Source organism: Chlorocebus sabaeus, chromosome 5 (assembly GCF_047675955.1).
Source record: "Chlorocebus sabaeus isolate Y175 chromosome 5, mChlSab1.0.hap1, whole genome shotgun sequence".
Taxonomy (NCBI): Eukaryota; Metazoa; Chordata; class Mammalia; order Primates; family Cercopithecidae; genus Chlorocebus; species Chlorocebus sabaeus.
In genome coordinates this window covers 64,435,579-64,452,286 of record NC_132908.1, presented here as the reverse complement: position 1 = coordinate 64,452,286, position 16,708 = coordinate 64,435,579, and positions in this window count along the sequence as shown.

Here is a 16,708-nt window from a genome sequence, read left to right as displayed (position 1 = left end):
AGGCTCCTGCTAGAGCCACTTCTTTCTGATGCTTTAAGTGCACTCATCCATTTAATCGTTAACATTGCAATTTGAAGAAGTGCTGCATCTCGTTAATAACACAATGCAAACACAAACAACAGGAAACACTATTTTTTTTTTTCTTTTTTGCCTCTGAGATGGGCAGTGATGAACATGATGTGTGAGTGGACACTCAAGAGAGTAGGAATTGGTTTAAATGTTTAAGGGTAGGCTGGGTGTGGTAGTGGCTCACACCCGTAATCTGAGCACTTCGGGAGGTCAGGTGGGAGGATGGCTTCAGCCAGGAGTTAGAGACCAGCCTGGGCAACATAGTAAACCTCAGTCTCTACTAAAAACACAAAAATGAGCACATCATGGTGGCACATGCGTGTAATCCCAGCTCGAGACTAAGGAGGGAGAATCGCTTCAGTCCGGGAGGTTGAGGCTATAGTGAGCCGTGATTGCGCCACTGCACTCCAGCCTGGGCAACAGAGCCAGACCCTGTCTCACAAAAAAAAAAAAAAAAAAAAAGTTTAAGGGTAGTTTTTTCAGAATGTGTCAGGATGGCAAGTGCAAACCTCCCTTTCACCAAATTTCAGCAAATTTACCCCAAAGAAATAGCTGTTCACGCAGGAAAATATCTGTGCCAAGAGATGTTGACTACTGGGCTGTTTTTTTTTTTTTTTTTTTGACGGAGCCTGGCTTTGTCTCTCTGTTGCCAGGCTGGAGCGCAGTGGTGCCATCTCGGCTCACTGCAACCTCTGCCTCCCGGGTTCAAGCGATTCTCGTGCCTCAGCCTCCCGAGTAGCTGGGATTACAGGCGCATGTCACCATGCCCAGCTAATTTTTGTATTTTTAGTAGAGATGGGGTTTCATCATGTTGGCCAGGCTGGTCTTGAACTCCTGACCTCAGGTGATCTGCCTGCCTCGGCCTCCCAAAGTACTGGCTTGTTTAATCGGGGATAGAGGGATGACATAGTCCCTCAGTGCGAGATGGAGGGCTAAAGGAGGTGCACAGTGGCCTGAGATGCTCCATAGCCACTGCAAATGGATGTCAGGCATGGATTGAGCATGTGCTGTGTGCCTGGCATCATTCTGGATGCTGGGGACACAGTGACAGACCAGTTCGGCAAGGTCCCCGCTCTCAAGGAGTTTGCACTCTGCCAAAGGAGACTGACAACAAATGAGTTAACATATAAACAAGATGATTTCAGAGAGAGGGAGAGAGGAGAGCTGTGAAGAAGCCAAACCAGGTGATGTGGTTTGGCGTGGTGGGTCTGAGGGGCTGCTTTAGTCAGGTTGGTCAGGGAAGGCCTCTTTGAGGCAGTGACATTGGAGCTGAGACCTGAATGACAGGAAAGAAATAGTCACTGAACAACACAGAGGAATAGTGTACGGGGCAGAGGGAACAGCAAAGGTGGGGTGTGGGGGGAGGGTAGGAGGTGAGAATGAGCCAACAGTGGTTGAGTCATGTGGGCTAGAGGAGAGGTCAGGAGGTGAGGTCTGAGAGGAGAGTGGGGTGAGGGCAGGGTAGGGAGTGAGGGTTTTATATCTGAACATGGAAAGGTGTTCAATATAATAAGCATGGTGGACGCTGGGCACAGTGGCTCATGCCTGTAATCCTAGCACTTTGGAGGCTGAGGCGGGCAAATCACGAGGTCAAGAGATTGAGACCATCCTGGCCAACATGGTGAAACCCTGTCTCTACTAAAAATACAAAAATTGGCCAGGCGTGGTGGCTCACGCCTGTGATCCCAGCACTTTGGGAGGCTGAGGCAGACAGATCACCTGAGGTCAGGAGTTCCAGACCAGCCTGGCCAACATGGGGAAACGCTGTCTCTACTAAAAATACAAAATAAGCCAGGCATGGTGATGCGTGCCTGTAATCCCAGCTACCCAGGAGGCTGAGGCAGGAGAATTGCTCGAACCTGGGAGGGAGAGGTTGCAGTGAGCCAAGATCGCGCCACTGCACTCCAGCCTGGGGGACAGAGCAAGACTCTGTCTCAAAAAAAAAAAAAAAAAAAATTATCTGGGTGTGGTGTCACGCGCTTGTAGTCTCAGCTATTTGGGAGACTGAGGCAGGAAAATAGCTTGAATCTGGGAGGCAGAGGTTGCAGTGAGCTGAGATCACACCACTGCATTTCAGCCTGGCGACAGAGCAAGACTCTGTCTCAAACAACAACAACAACAACAGCAAACATGGTGGAGTGGAGAAAGTTCCAGAAGAGCCTGCATAGCAGGAATCTCCTCAGGTGAGAACTACATCCATGGGTCCTGAGGGCCACAATGCCCATCATCTCCAGGCATTGTACTTTCACTTGGTTTATTTGATTCTTTGTATTTATTCATACAAATAATGGATTGCAATGAACATGGCATCGTTTTCAAAAGCAACATGGCCATTACTTATTGGGGCATCTCCAGACTGGCCTCTGCACTGAGGAGGTGTAAATTTCTAGGCTTGGCAATCGCTTCCCTGGGGACACCGTCTGAGGCTGGCTGGTGTCGCTGTCATTGTCCCCACTAGTCCAGCCTGGGACTCCAGGGGGAGTTGTGAGCTGGGCGGTGCTCTGCTGGTTTGAGCAAGGGGTGGGGCGACTGACTGTGTGTCTCGCCGTCTGGGCTGGGCGTCCTTCCTTCCTTCCTGACTCCTTTCTCCTAAGGGACAAGTGGGAGGGACGTCTTCGTCTCTCCCAGCTCAAGGGATGAACTGCTCCCCTGGAACCCTCTCAACCCAGGCCCCCTGACAAAGGCTGCAGTGTGTGGTGCATAGTTTATTTCTGTGAGTTGCTAATGCTAGGTGAACTGCTCTGACAGAGACTTGCAGGGTGTTGCGGTAGGAGAGACCCGGCCACCGGGCATCTGGAAATCCCCTGATCCCATCGGATGACGACCTGGGTCTGAGAATCCCCAAGCGGAGCCCGGCTCTGCTCCCAAGAAGTAGAGTTTTTCTTTGGCGTCACCGTATGGGAAGTGTCTACACTGCAGTGTTGGACTTGGCAAAATACCGCCAGCTCGAGGGGGTGCCCCTGGCGGCCAGTCCTGGGTTCAAGAACCAACAGTCACTGTGCAGTGCACAACCTGTTCGGTTCTGTGTGACAGCTCTGCTGACACTCAGACCTGATCACGGATCCTGGGAACCCCACCGCTACCATTAAATGCCATACGCCAAAGCCTCTTCAAGAGGGAGAAATGCTCCCTGTCCCTCCACTTCTCTGTCCTCTCCTCCTTTAACCTTTCCAGGCGTGTTGGGCACAGCTGGTCCTCCCCATCTTCTGAAGCGTCCTTTGGCTTCTGTGATCCAAGAGAAGGATTTCTAGCTGCTTCTTTGGCTATCTCCCTTCATGCACCTCAGTGGGCTCTTCCAGGAGCTCAGCCCCCTTACCTCATTTTTTTTTTTTTTTTTTTTTTGATACGGAGTCTCACTCTGTCGCCTAGGCTGGAGTGCAGTGGCACGATCTCAGCTCACTGTAACCTCCACCTCTCAGGTTCAAGCAATTCTCGTGCCTCAGCCTCCTGAGTAGCTGAGATTACAGGCGCGCACCACCACACCTGGCTAATTTTTTGTATCTTTAGTAGAGATGGGGTTTCACCATGTTAGCCAGGATGGTCTCGATCTCTTGACCTCATGATCCGCCTGCCTTGGCCTCCCAAAGTGCTGGGATTACAGGCATGAGCCACCGCGCCCGGCCCCCCCTTTTTTTTTTTTTTTTTGAGTCTTGCTCTGTTGCCCAGGTAGAGTGCAGTGGCACAATCTCCACTCACTGCAACCTCCACCTCCCAGGTTCAAGCAATTCTCGTGCCTCAGCCTCCTGAGAAGCTGGGACTACAAGTATGCATCACTACGCGGCTAATTCTTTTTGCATTTTTAGTAGAGGCTGGGTTTCACCATGTTGGCCAGGCTGGTCTCAAACTCCTGACCTCATGTGATCCACCCACCTCGGCCTCCCAAAGTACTGGGATTACAGGCATGAGCCACTGCGCCTGGCCTGGGCCATGCAGTTGAACGCCTTTTCCTCTTTCCTTCACCTGCCTAACTCCTGCTCACCCTTGATGTCTCAGCCAAGACACCACTTCCTTTGAGACAGCTTCCTGAACCACAGGCTGAGTCTGGAACCTCTCCTTCACTCTTTTTTTTTTTTTTTTCTTTCTTTCTTTCTTTTTTTTTTTTTTTAAGACAGAGTCTTGCTCTGTCGCCCAGGCTGGAGTGCAGTGGCCGGATCTCAGCTCGCTGCAAGCTCCGCTTCCCGGGTTTACGCCATTCTCCTGCCTCAGCCTCCTGAGTAGCTGGGACTACAGGCGCCCGCCACTGCGCCCGGCTAGTTTTTTTGTATTTTTTAGTAGAGACGGGGTTTCACCATGTTAGCCAGGATGGTCTCGATCTCCTGACATCGTGATCTGCCCGTCTCGGCCTCCCAAAGTGCCGGGATTACAGGCTTGAGCCACCGCGCCCGGACCCTCTCCTTCACTCTTATAAAGCCCTGTGCAACCCCCTTCTCTGCCCTTGTCTGCCTCCCCTTCCAAGAGGGCCACCTGCTCTGCTCAGGGTTCCATACCCCAAGACCAGGTACAGGTTGAGTCACCTGACTCTGTGCCCAATTCCCAGACTCAGGGGTCCCAGATCTCAAAGGTCACTGAGTTCCAGAGGGAGCAAGGCCATGCTTGAGGGTCGCCACAGTGAGTGAGTTAGTGGCCAGGCTGGTCTGGGACCCAAGACTCTTACCTTCCCCTCCAGGGCTCCCGCGCTCCCCCAGATGCCATCGTGAGCAGAGTTGGGATCCTTGAGGGCCCAAGGGGCCTCAACCAGAAGGGACTTGATGGGATCCTGTCCTGGGTGGATGGCAACCACCAGCCCAGGCTCTTGAGAGCCCAGGATGCTGGTGAGGGCTGTCCCAGAAAGCCAAGAGGGCCAGTGTCAGCACATCTAATGAGTTGCCTCCTTCTCCAACAGGGCTGGGCTGTGGGAGTGCTGGCCAATATGCCAGGCAGGGAGGGCCTGAATTCCTGAAGGTGGTGGTGGCAGCTGTTAGGGTCCGCAGGTTAATGATCTCCAACGTCACACAGAAGAGAATGTGCTGAGGTGTGACCTCCCTCACCCTGCCTTGGCTGCATGGGGCACTGTCTCTCTAGGACTCACCCTGCCCCCCACTAGACTGAAGTCTGAAGATCAGCCCAGTCTTCCTTCAAGCCTCAATGCCCTCTCGCTTCCCCAGCCCTAGCGACTCCTGGGTCTTCCCAGAGGCTGCTCTGCGAGGTCCCTCCCCTGGGCCTTTGCTAATGCTGTGCCCTCTACCTGTCTCAGAGGTGGGCCTGGCCCGTTTCTCAGGGAGCTCCTGAACACCGAGGAATTGCATTGCTTTGTAAATAAACAAAAAGTGCCAAACAAGCCTGCCTGTCACTTGGGAGATGGTCCCTCTCCGCCCCACCAAATTTGCTAATCAAACAAATAACCTAAAATAGAATAGAAAGAACTCATCTAGACTTTTCTTGTACCTCTGCTCCCCAAACAGCTTCTCCTTTTAGGTCTCCAGAGCAGCCCTGTTTTCTCTGGCCCAGGCCTCTGCCGGAAATTCAGCCTGACCTTAATTAATTAATTATTTTTTTTTTCATTAAAAAAATTAAATATATACAGACAGGTGGGTGTGGTGGCTCATGCCTGTAATCCCAGCACTTTGGAAGGCCGAGGCTGGCGGATCACTTGAGATCAGGAGTTTGAGACCAGCTCAGGAGTTTGAGACTAGCCTGGCCAACATGGTAAAACCCCATCATCTCTACTAAAAATACAAAAATTAGTTGGGCATGGTGGTGCATGCCTATAATCCCAGCTACTAGGGAAGCTGAGGCAGAAGAGTCACTTGAACCCAGGAACCCAAGCAATATATATACGTAAATGAGGTTTCACCATGTTGCCTAGGCTGATCTCGAACTCCTGAGCTCAAGCAATCCACCCACCTTGGCCTCCAAAAGTGTTGGGATTACAGCCATGAGCCACTTTGCTCGGCCTTATTATTTGAGTAAGGGTCTCACTCTTTCACCCAGGCTGGAGTGCAGTGTCATGATCATGGCTCACTGCAACTTTGAACTCCTGGGTTTAAGTGATCTTCCTGCCTCAGCTTCCTGAGTAGCTGGGACTATAGGTGTGTGCCAGCATGCTCAGCTAATTTCTTTAAAAAATTTTTTTTGGTAAAGACAAGGTCTCACTATTTTGCCCAGGCTAGTCTTGAACTACTGCACTCAAGCAATGCTCCCACCTCAGCCTCTCAAAGTGTTGGGATTACAGATGTAAGCCACCATGCCCAGCCTCAGCTCGACCTTTATATCTGAACGATCCTCCCCTAGGTGTTGGAGAAGCCTTCTAGGACCCCCATCCCAAACCTTCCTCCTTCTCACTTAACACAAGTGCGATGACTTGCTCAATGGCTGTGAGCTCTGTGGGGCCGGGGATGGTGGTGCCTCATTCATCAATCCATGTGCACTCCTTCCACAGGAACTGGATGGATGCTCAATGACTGTCTGTTGGATTATGAATGGCCGGGGGCCTTGGGCACTGGGATATTGTCTTCCTCTCTGGAGCTGCCTAGTTTGTTTTGTTTTGTTTTGTTTTTTGCATAGTAGGTGCATCTCAGTCTTCTATTAATAAATTGCCCGGAGGCACAGACTCTCTCAGGCAAGCTGTCTGGTTCCTTGCTATTTCGCTAGTCTTTCTCACTGTTTTTTCTCTCCCTGAGTTTCCACTGGAGCAAGCGACTTGACAGTTTCACACTAAAACGAAACACTTTCCCCAAGATTCCTCCTTGCTTAGTTCCTGGAATCTGCTTTTCATCTTTCTTGGCTTATAAAGCCAGTGACTCATTTACTGAGCCAGGATTCACTTCTCCACTGGGATTTCTTGTAGGAAAACTGAGAGTGGCAGGTGACATCATTTTTCATTCTGCCTGCCCCCTCTTGTCTCTGAATTTTCTTATCTAAAACTCCAGATTTGTTGAATCATAAGAGGCAGTGGAATTGTTAGTTTTTCCTTTAATTTAGGCAGCCCTCATTGCACCATGGCCCTATACCCCTAGGGGCTCACCCCAGGGCCTTCGTAGAGCTTCCAAGGCCCCCAACCTCCAAACCTTACAAAGACACAAAATCACCTGTTTTCCTCGCTAAGTTTCCACATAATGACAACAACTGGCTCTTACTGGAAATCTAGAAAGCCACAGGATTATTTCTAATGTACTTTCAAAATGCCAACTCTTCTCACCTTTCTAGTTACCCAGAAATCACACATACACACAAGTACAATTCCTAATTTGTAATAATCTAAAAGCTCAAATGAAAAATATAGAGTCCACAACCTGAACATAGTCAGTGTTTATGTTGTGACTGAAATGACCTAGGGGTTTGGTCTAGGTCCTGCTGCTCGCCACACAGAAAGCCAATCACTGAAACGAGCATTGCCCGGAAAGAAGGCTTTATTCATGTATTGCAGCTGAGATGAGAGATCAGTCTCAAATCTGTCTCTTTGAACGAAATTAGGGGTTTAGGCCAGGTGTGGTGGCTCATGCCTGTAATCCCAGCACTTTGGGAGGCCGAGGGGGGCAGATCACGAGGTCAGGAGTTTGAGACCAGCCTGGCCAACATGGCAAAACCCCATCTCTACTAAAAATACAAAAATCAGCCAGGCGTGATGGTGTGCGCCGATAATCCCAGCTACTCAGGAGGCTGATGCAGGAGAATCACTGAACCCAGGAGGCGGAGGTTGTAGTGAGCCAAGATGGTGCCACTGCACTCCAGGCTACGGAGCCAGACTTTGTATCCAAAAAAAGAGACCAGGCGCGGTGGCTCACGCCTGTAATCCCAGCACTTTGGGAGGCCAAGGCAGGCAGATCATCTGAGATCAGGAGTTCAAGGCCAGCCTGGCCAACACGATGAAACCCCATCTCTACTAAAAATACAAAAAATCAGCCAGGCGTGGTGGCAGGTGCCTGTAATCCCAGCTATTCGGGAGGTTGAGGTGGGAGAATTGCTTGAACCTGGGAAGCAGAGGTTGCAGTGAGCCAAGATCGTGCCACTGCACTCCAGCCTGGGCAACAAGAGCGAAACTCTGTCTCAAAAAAAAGAAAAAAAATTAGGGGGTTATATAGCAGGGAAGAAGTGTGACGTTGTATAGGAAAACAGGAATTAAGGAAGGGCAAGGGAGAGGAGTTGGTTGATAGGAAGCAGGTGGCTGGTTAGGCAGTTATTTATTTATTTATTTAGAGACACAGTCTTACTTTGTCACCCAGGCTAGAGTGCAGTGGCGCGATCTCGGCTTACTGAAACCTCTGTCTCCTGGGTTCAAGTGATTCTTGTGCCTCAGCCTCTCAAGTAGCTGGGATTACAGGCATGCCACCACGCCTGGCTAATTTTTGTATTTTTAGGAGAGATGGGGTTTTACCATGTTGGCCAGGCTGGTCTCAAACTCCTGACTTCAAGTGATCCTCCTGCCTCAGTCTCCCAAAGCGCTGGGATTACAGGTGTGAGTCACTGTGCCCAGCCTGATTAGGCAGTTATGATGGGTATGGTGTCTGATAACATATTGTCCAGATGCAGTGATCTGGTAAGTTTCAGCTCCTTGATACTACCTGGGAGGCCTGATGGTTGGTTTCCTGATATAAGACAGGAAAACTCAGATAAGACAAATGTAACTTTCTCAAGTTTTAAGAATGGGAGGATCAATTCCTATGTTTATTCAAATAAGCCATAAATGTCAATTCTAGGGGACAGTTGGGCCGGTTTCAATATGGCAGATGGGATCATGCAGATATTGCCCACACTCAGCCAGATGACCTGAGGGTGTATGTCTGTGTGAACTTTGAGAGAATCTGTGGCAGCTGGGTGGGGGATGGAGTAGGACTTTATGAACTGTTGATGCAACTGGAGAATGGCAGTAATATCTGGATGAGGATATATGTATTAGTCTGTTTTCATGCTGCTGATAAAGACATACCCAAGACTGGGAAAAAAAAGAGGTTTAATTGGATTTACAGTTCCACATGGCTGGGGAGGCCTCAGAATTATGGTGGGAGGCAAAAGGCGCTTCTTACCTGGTGGCAGCAAGATAAAATGAAGAAGTTTCCACAAAAGCGGAAACCCCTCATAAAACCATCAGATCTCATGAGGCTTATTCACTACCATGAGAACAGTATGGGGAAAGCCAACCCCATGATTCAAATTATCTACCACTGGGTCCCCTCAACAACATGTGGAAATTATGGGAGTACAATTCAAGATGAGATTTGGGTGGGGACACAGAGCTAAACCATATCAGTATATAACATCTCAGCATGTTTTGTTTTGTTTTGTGTTGTTTTGAGACAGAGTCTTGCTGTTACCCAGGCTGGAGTACAGTGACAACATCATAGCTCACTGCAACCCCAAACTTCTGGGCTCAAGAGATTCTCCCTCCTCAGCCTCCTGAATAGCTAGGACTACAGGCATAAGCCACTGCGCCCGGTCTCTGTGGGTGTTTGAAAGACTGGGTGTGTGGGCCAGGCCCGGTGGCTCATGCCTGTAATCCCAGCACTTTGGGAGGCGGAGGTGGGCGGATTACCAGAGGTCAGGAGTTTGAGACCAGCCTGGCCAACATGGCAAAACCCCGTCTCTACTAAAAATATAAAAATTAGTTTGGTGTGGTGGCGGGCGCCTGAGATCCCAGCTACTTGGGAGGCTGAGGCAGGAGAATCACTTGAACCTGGGAGGCAGAGGTTGCAGTTGCAATGAGCCGAGGTCGCGCCATTGCACTCCAGCCTGGGCGATAAGGGTAAAACTTTGTCTCAAAAACAAAACAAAACAACAACAACAACGAAAAAGAATGCCAAAAATTAGCTGGGTGGGGTGGCGGGCGCCTGTAATCCCAGCTACTCAGGAGGCTGAGGCTGGAGAATCACTTGAACCCAGGAGGCAGAGGCTTCAGTGAGCTGAGATCATGCCACTGCACTCTAGCCAGGGCAACAATAGCGAAACTCTGTCTCAAAAAAAAAAAAAAAAAAGAAAAGAAAAGAAAAAAGAAAGGCTGGGTGTACGTGTTGAGTTTCCTGAGGGTTGCCAAAGGGACTGCTTGAATAAAAAATGCTTTGCAAATGCACCAGTGAAACAAAGCAGAATGATGGCATGTGGATCCTGAATTAATCAGGCTGCGATGAAGTTTGAAAAACAGCTTTGGGCCGGGCGCGGTGGCTCACGCCTGTAATCCCAGCACTTTGGGAGGCCGAGGCGGGCGGATCACAAGGTCAGGAGATCGAGACCATGGTGAAACCCCGTCTCTACTAAAAAATAGAAAAAAAATTAGCCGGGCGCAGTGGCGGGCGCCTGTAGTCCCAGCTACTCGGGAGGCTGAGGCAGGAGAATGGCGTGAACCCGGGAGGCGGAGCTTGCAGTGAGCCGACTGCACTCCAGCCTGGGCGACAGAGCGAGACTCCGTCTCAAAAAAAAAAAAAAAAAAAAAAAAAAAGGAAAAACAGCTTTGGAGAAGTTCGCCAACTCTTATCATCATCATCAATGACACACAGTAGTAATAGCCATTGTTTTTGAGGGGTTAATATGTGACCATCCTGGCTAACACGGTGAAACCCTGTCTCTACTAAGAATGCAAAAAAAAAAAAAAAAAAAAAAAAAATTAGCCGGGAGAGGTGGCGGGGGCCTGTAGTCCCAGCTACTCGGGAGGCTGAGGCAGGAGAATGGGGTGAACCTGGGAGCCGGAGCTTGCAATGAGCAGAGATCGCGCCACTGCACTCCAGCCTGGGCGACAGAGCGAGACTCCATCTCAAAAAAAAAAAAAAAAAAACTGTCAGACACAACTGTCACCCCCCTCCTCCAGACAAATTTGAGTATCATGGCTCATGCAAGCCAAGGCTGTTTCATCCCCTGAGGGTCTTCTGCTCTGCCATGGGCTTGGAACATTTTACCCAGGACATACATTGTGGGACTTAGTGCAAAATGAAAATGCAGGGTGCCTTATTCAATCTTATTATGAATTTCAAGATGATGACAGCAGAGCATAAAAGCAGTCATGGGACACTTTTGAGCATGGAGCCCTGCATGACGGCACAAATTTCAGGCCCATGAAGCCAGCCCTACTTTCACCACTGAATTATACCCAGGTGGCTAATGTGACCTTGAGTAGAAAGATTCCACACACTTGTCCCAGGGTACCATCTGCCCTCCTGGAAGTCAGCTGTGCACTCATCCAGGGGCTCTACCCGTACAGTGTGACTGCTATTGATTGACTACCCTCAGTGCATGTGTGTGTGTGTGTGTGTGTGTATGTGTGTGTGTATGGTTAATGTTGTGGGTTCTGTGTCTGGATGTTTCTGACTGATGTCGACCACCTGTGGAGGAATCTCTTTTATTGCAATCAAGTCAGACTCTGGGATGCAGAGCTATGCATCAGCTTGGGGAATTCAGCACAGGGCTGGGGCTTTCCGGGAGTCTAATCAATAGATCGGAGCGAGAACAGAGCTGTAGGGCCATAACCCCCGTGAACAGAGAAGACCAAGTGAGAAGTTCCTGGGAAGTCCCAAAAGGAGAGCAAGTGTAAACATGTACCCACAAGGGGGCGTGCATTTACCGTCCTTCAATTAAAAACAATTTTTTTTTTGAGTTAGCCTCTTGGTCTGGTGTGCAATGGTGCAATCACAGTTCACTATAACCTCCAACTCCTGAACTCAAGTGATCCTCCGGCCTCAGTCTTCTAAGTAGCTAGGACCACAGGTTCGTGCCACCATACCTGGCTAATTTTATTTTTTAATTTTAATGGTTTTTTTTTTTTGAGACAGGGTCTTGCTCTGTCACTCAGACTGGAGTGCAGTGACGTGATCATGGCTCACTGCAGCCTCAACCTCTTGTACTCAAGTGATCCTCCCATCTTAGCCTCCAAAGTAGCTGGGATCACAGGCATGTGCCACCACACCTGGCTAAGTTTTGTATTTTTTTGTAAGACATGGTCTCACTATGTTGTCTAGGCTGGTCTCCCACTCTGAGGCTCAAGAGCTCCACCTGCAGATGGGGCAATCTTGGCTCACTGCAACCTCCAGTCCCCGGGTTCAAGCAATTCTCCCACCTCAGCCTCCCAAGTAGCTGGGACTAAAGGCGTGTGCCATCACGCCCAGCTAATTTTTGTATTTTTAGTAGAGACAGGGTTTCACCGTGTTGGCCAGGATGGTCTTGATCTCTTGACCTCGTGATCCACCCACCTCGGCCTCCCAAAGTGCTGGGATTACAGGCGTGAGCCGCCACACCCAGCCTAGTCTTTTCTTTTTCTTTTTCTTTCTTTATTTATTTGTTTATTTTGAGACAGAGTCTTGCTCTGTCGCCCAGGCTGGAGTGCAGTGACATGATCTCGGCTCACTGCAAGCTCCGCCTTCCGGGTTCACACCATTCTCCTGCCTCAGCCTCTCGAGTAGCTGGGACTACCGGCTCCTGCCACCACGCCCAGTTAATATGTGTGTGTGTGTGTGTGTGTGTATTTTTAGTTGAGATAGGGTTTCACCATATTAGCCAGGATGGTCTTGATCTCCTGACCTTGTGATCCATCTGTCTCGGCCTCCCAAAGTGCTGGGATTACAGGCGTGAGCCACCGCGCCTGGCCAGTCTTTTCTTTTTAAATTATTTTTTAACCTTTTTTTTTGTTTTTTTTTTTGAGACAGCATCTCACTCTGTTGCCCAAGCTGAAGTTTAGTGGCATGATCATAGCTCCCTGCAGCCTTGAACTCCTGGCCTCAAGGGATCCTCCCACCTCAGCCTCCTGAGTAGCTGGGCCAGCAGGTGCATGGCACCACTCCTGGTTAATTTTTAAATATTCTGTAGAGATGGGATCTTCCTATGTTTCCCAGGCTGGGCAACATAATAACATCACATCACATCACATCACAACACAACACAACACAACATAACATAACATAACATAACATAACATAACATAACATAACATAACATAACATAACATATTTTAAAGGTGATAGGCCGGGTGTGGGGACTCACACCCGTAATCCCAGCACTTTCCACTTGAGGTGGTAGGATTGCTTGAGCCTAGGAGTTCGAGACTAACCTGGGCAACATAGCGAGCCTCAGCCTCACCTGATCTCCCTTCCTTCTCCTCCCTGGGGTTCACGGCTGGCCACCAGCCTGTCCTGTCATTCCTGTCATCTGCCTGACTCCCTCCTGCACAAAGGTTCAACAGCAGGCCAGCTTCAAGTTCCTGCACCTCTGGCAAAATATCTTGCCTCTTTTTACTTGTCAAAATGATGACGGAATGACCTCAAAGATACATTCACAAAAGCCACCTTCCTATCCCATCACTGAGGCTTCACCAGAGAGCTTGCTGCCCCAGGGCTGTGTACAGTCACCCTTGCAGCAGGGTTCTAATTTTGCCTCCCCTGTCACCTGAGAGTGAGATGGAGAGCTCTGGGCAGGTGGACCCCCTCCAGATTAGTTCAGAAAGTCGGCATAACTACAATTGTTTAAAAAAAACCCTATGCAGGCCGGGCGCGGTGGCTCAAGTCTGTAATCCCAGCACTTTGGGAGGCCGAGATGGGCGGATCACGAGGTCAGGAGATCGAGACCATCCTGGCTAACACGGTGAAACCCCGTCTCTACTAAAAAAATACAAAAAAACTAGCCGGGCGAGGTAGCGGGCGCCTGTAGTCCCAGCTACTCGGGAGGCTGAGGCAGGAGAATGGCGTGAACCCAGGAGGCGGAGCTTGCAGTGAGCCGAGATCCCGCCACTGCACTCCAGCCTGGGCAACAGAGCAAGACTCCGTCTCAAAAAAAAAAAAAACAAAAAACAAACAAACAAAAAAACCCTATGCAATGTGGATATAATTTTTGCTCCAGACCAGGCACAGTTACTCATGCCTGTAGTCCCAGCACTTTGGGAGGCCAAAGCGGGTGGATCGCTTCAGGCCAGGAGTTCAAGACCAGCCTGGCCAATATGGCTAAAACCTGTCTCTGCTAAAAATACAAAAATCACGGCCGGGTGCGGTGGCTCATGCTTGTAATCCTAGCACTTTGGGAGGCCGAGGCTGGCAAATTGCCTAAGCTCAGGAGTTTGAGACCAGCCTTGGCAACAAGGTGAAACCCTGTCTCTACTAAAAAAATACAAAAAATTAGCCGGGCGTGGTGGCATGCGCCTGTAGTCCCAGCTACTCAGGAGGCTGAGGCAGGACAATTGCTTGAACCTGGGAAGTGGAGGTTGCAGTAAGCTGAGAGCACACCAGCCTGGGCAACAAAGCAAGACTCCCTCTCCAAAAAACAAATAATAATAATAATACAAAAATCAGCCAGGCAGGGTGGCATGTGCCTGTAATCCCAGCTACTTGGGTGGCTGAGGAATGAGAATCACTTGAACCTGGGAGGCGGAGGCTGCAGTGAGCTGAGATTGCACCATTGCACTCCAGTCTGGGTGACAGAGCGAGACCTTCGTCTCCAAAAAAAAAAAAAAAGATCGGTGCAGTGGCTCACACCTGTAATCCCAGCACTTTGGGAGGCCAAGGCAGGCGGATCATTTGAGGTCAGGAGTTCAAGACCAGCCTGGTCAACATGGTGAAACCCCGTCTCTACTAAAAATACAAAAAAAAAAAAAAAAAAAAAAAAAAAAACTAGCCGGGCGTGGTCAGGCACAGTGACTCACACCTGTAATTCCAGCACTTTGGGAGGCCAAGGAGGGCAGATCATGAGGTCAGAAGATCAAGACCATCCTGGCTAACATGCTGAAACCCCGTTTCTACTGGAAAAAAAAAAAAATTAGCCAGGCATAGTGGTGGGCGCTGCAGTCCCAGCTACTCAGGAGGCTGAGGCAGGAGAATGGAGTGAATCCAGGAGGTGGAGCTTGCAGTGAGCCAAGATCGCGCCACTGCACTCCAGCCTGGGTGACAGAGCGAGATTCCATCTTAAAAAAAAAAAAAAAAAAAAAAAAATTAGCTGGGAGTGGTGCTGAGGCGGGAGAATCGCTTGAACCTGAGAGGTGGAGGTTGCAGTGAGCCGAGATCATGCCACTGCACTCTAGCCTGGGAGACAGAGCGAGACTCCATCTCAAAAAAAAAAAAAAATTGTTCCAAATACCACCTTTGTGCAAGAAACATGAATCTGAATCTGAATTCCCTTCTGTCAAGTGATTACAGTCATGCAGCACTTAACAATGGTAACACGTTCTGAGAAATAAGTTCTATTTTATCATTGTGTGAACATCACAGACTGTACTTATACAACCCCAGATGGTATAGCCTACTACACGCCTAGGCTACAAAACTGCACAGCATGTTACTGTGCTGAATACTGTAGGCAGTTGTACCACAACAGCTAATATCTGTTCATGTAAACATCTAAACATAGAGAAGATTCAGTAAAAATACAGTATTATGATCTTATGCGACCACTGTCATATATGCAGTCCACTGTTGATCAAATCGTCATTATGCTGTGCATGACCCTGTTGGGGTCCCCTTCCCTCCCCTGGCTGAGAAACGACCTGGGTCTTGCTTGGAGCAGAGCTTTGGCCTTGTGTCCTTTTTGGCCTACCACTGAGGGTCTGTCACTCTCCACACTCACAAGGCCCTAGAAGGGGCAGCTCAGATACGACTCAAGGACTTTAGTCAAGACTGATGCCTAATTCTTTTTCTTATTTATTTATTTTTTGAAATGGAGTCTCACTCTGTTGCCAGGCTGGAGTGCAAATGGAGTCTCACTCTGTTGCCAGGCTTACTGCAACCTCCGCCTCCTCGGTTCAAGCAATTCTCCTGCCTCAGCCTCCTGAGTAGCGGGGACTACAGGCATGCACCACCACACCCATCTAATTTTTGTATTTTTAATAGAGATGGGGTTTCACCATATTGGCCAGGATGGTCTCCATCTCCTGACCTCACGATCTGCCTGCCTCAGCCTCCCAAAGTGCTGGGATTATAGGCGTGAGCCACTGCCCCCAGTCAACTGGTGCCTAATTCTTAGGGTTCAGCCTTGCTGGGTACACTTCGTACTCGCTCCCCACTGAGGTCTTGCCACTGTTCTGGATGTGGTGAGGGAGTGGACACTGCTTCAGCTGTGTTGAGCCATGCCAACCACTGTCCACTCCCACTCCTTGTTGTGCCAGTGACATCCCACCAAGAGGAGTTCAAGTGTTTCTCCTCAGCTATCATACTTCTTGATCTTTGCCAATAGTCTGGGGTAGAGGGATTGGCTCATAGCCAAATCTAGCCCACTTCTAGTTTTTGTGCAGCTCCTGAGCTAAGAATGTTGGCTTGTTTTGTTTTGTTTTGTTTTCTTTGAGACAGGATCTCACTCTGTCACCCAGGCTAGTGTAGTAGTGTGATCACGGCTCACTGCAGACTCAGTCGCTGGGTTCAGGTAATCCTTCCACCTTAGCCTCCCAAGTAGTTGGTTCTACAGGTGTGAGCCACCACACCAGGCTACTTTTTAAATTTTTCAATAGAGACAAGGGTCTTAGGCTGGTCTCTCAAGCAACCCTCCTGCCTCCCAAAGTGCTGGGATTACAGGTGTGAGCCACTGTGCTCAGCCAAGAACTTTTTTTTTTTTTTTTGATACAGAGTCTCGCTCTGTTGCCCAGGTTGGAGTGCAGTGATGCGATCTCTGCTCACTGCAAGCTCCGCCTCCCAGGTTCACGCCATTCTCTTGCCTTAGCCTCCCGAGTAGCTGGGACTACAGGCGCCTGCCACCATGCCGGGCTATTTTT